Raw genomic sequence first — 2394 nt, 5'->3', positions numbered from 1 at the left:
TAGCCTTCAGAGATGCCATTAAGAAAAACAAACAGTATGAAAAGCTTATGACATTTCTCATTGGCGTACATTATTTCTACAAGAAAAGTCACAAACAAAAAACTGGCCTTCTCACAGCTATCTCCACTATCGGCAAGGGAGTGCTTCCACCTAAAGTTACAGGAACCAGGTGGCTACCTCACCTCTTCAGATCAGTAACAGCCCTTCTCAAGACTTTTCAGGCATTAGAAATCCACCTTGCGACTGCCAGTCATGGAAATCCTAAAGCAGAAGGTCTATACAAGCTGATGACAGATATAAATCTGTTAGCGTTCTGTATCTTTCTACTGGTATGAAATTCTATGTGATTATATTTCATTTTTGTCATTTTAAAGATTCAATTACATGATTAAAGAATCATGAATGCAATACATATTTCATCATTATTTTATACCTGCAAGGTTGTTCATCACCAATAAATTGTTTATTTAACATACAAACACTCATGTTGTAACAAACCTATTTAAATTATCATACTAGTATAGTATAAAGATTAACATATAACATGAAAGCAAAAAGAATTTAAGTGCATACATTCATTTCAAATGTGTATAATTATGTATATATATAATCTTCAGGATGCACTGGACCCAGCGATGAGGCTTTCCCTCAAGCTCCAAAGATCTGATGTGACGCTCTGTGATAGCCTGTGCTGGATTGAAAGCACAATGGAAATTCTACAAGAAAAGAAAGGAAGGTACTGTAGTCACCGTTCAATATCAAAATTTGCCATGAAATAAAAAGAAACATAAACTTATAAATAATATTAACCAATCGCAGTGTTAGTAATAGTATGATATGTATCATTATGACTACTAGAAGTAGGTTGCATAAAAATAATAAATTGACTGCTGGCTTGAAAGGCTACCTGAAGCTGCCATCGAGCTTCTTCAAAAACGAACACATGAAGGGATAGCGCTTAGAGGTAATGCGTCAAGCATGAGCTATGCAGATGGCATCATTGATAGTCTGGTCGAGGCCATAAAGACAAGATTCGCAACAGAGTCGAAAAACATTCAGAATGCTACTAAGATTCTGCACTTGAGAAGTTGGCCATTAGGCAAATTGACAGGTTTAATATTCAGTTGATCCCCGGTTATTGCCCAAGTTCAATTGATATAGAAGTTTAGTTGTTGCAGTTGATGTTTTCAATGCAATTTTTGCATGCTAGCATAGTCTTTACAGGGTTTCATTGTTTGTTTTCTTTTGGTTTGTTTGTTGTTGTTACAGCTAGTATAATTATAAGCCAACGTTTCAGCCTGTGTGAAAGCAGTTAAGAGTTATGCAAAACTCTTGTCTGGCTATAGTATAAAGCTTTCTGTTAAAAATCAGTTCTCAAACGTGCTGTATTTCTATTGATCGAACTCTGATGAATATTTGTTTTTCATTAATATAACAGGAGATTTCATTAACCTATCTGCAACAAGTAAAGTTGTTTGCTAAGTAAATTTAGAATGTAAACATTCATACTTGGCCAATATATTAATAATTTATATCAAACGTAATATTATATACTAAAACGTATGGTGTTGCATTTTGCCTCACTTGACTTGACTTCAGTCATAATAATGGAACATTGAATGATGTATTAAAATTTGAGAGTACATACTTTTTTCATAAATCACCAAAGAGCAAGCTGCAATGGTTGTGTTGCTTATTTCAATAAACAGAAACAACATATAATAATTAAAATACTAATAATTACATCATTAGATACAATTTGTCTCTTATAGATAAAAAGTTTATGGTTGCGTATATTTCATCACATAAAATGGTTAAAGGTTTAGCATGTGTTACCTTTATTTCAGAATATGGTGATGAGGACGTTCAACTGGTGTGTTCCCATTTTGAGAAAACGCTGAAGCGTGCGGTGGCAGAGTTCACACCAGTGGCAGCAATAAACGAGTGGAAACTGTTGAAGAAACTGGTGCCAAAAAAGTAAGTTTTGTGTTGTTTGTTTTAATTAGGAAACCGTTTCAATTGAACTCTTTAAATTATTGTGAAGAAAAACAACACAGAAATAAATAAATATACTTCGGTTGAATACCTATCATGTAATTATAATGTTTTCAGGCATGGCAACGACTTATCAGACCTGGGATGGGACCAGGTACTGACAGGAGCAGTGGCAGATGATCTGCCAAATATCACCCTAGTGATTGACTTGCTGTTGACGCTCCCATCCACTAGTGTGCGTTGCGAGACCGCATTCTCTCAGCTGAAACTCCTCAAAACTTGCAGGAGGCAAAAGATGGGGGAAACTGTTCTACTTGACCTGATGACCGTCAAGCTGTTGTCACCCAGCATAGATGCCTTCAATCCAGAATCTGCTATAGATTCATGGCTGGTAAGCTT

The 2394-nt window shown here is 35.4% G+C and overlaps 1 long non-coding RNA gene across 1 annotated transcript; it reads left to right on the top strand.

Annotated features, from left to right (window-relative positions):
- Positions 1-229: 229 nt before the first annotated feature.
- Positions 230-1947, top strand: LOC127844997 (uncharacterized). Its single transcript, XR_008032998.1, has 3 exons — positions 230-329; positions 618-736; positions 1848-1947. It is a non-coding gene; the product is annotated as an uncharacterized LOC127844997 (long non-coding RNA).
- The last annotated feature ends 447 nt before the right edge of the window (positions 1948-2394 follow it).

This window comes from Dreissena polymorpha, chromosome 9 (genome assembly GCF_020536995.1).
Source record: "Dreissena polymorpha isolate Duluth1 chromosome 9, UMN_Dpol_1.0, whole genome shotgun sequence".
Classification (NCBI taxonomy): domain Eukaryota; kingdom Metazoa; phylum Mollusca; class Bivalvia; order Myida; family Dreissenidae; genus Dreissena; species Dreissena polymorpha.
The sequence above is the reverse complement of the archived record's forward strand: the minus strand, read 5'-3'. Positions and strand labels throughout refer to the sequence as shown.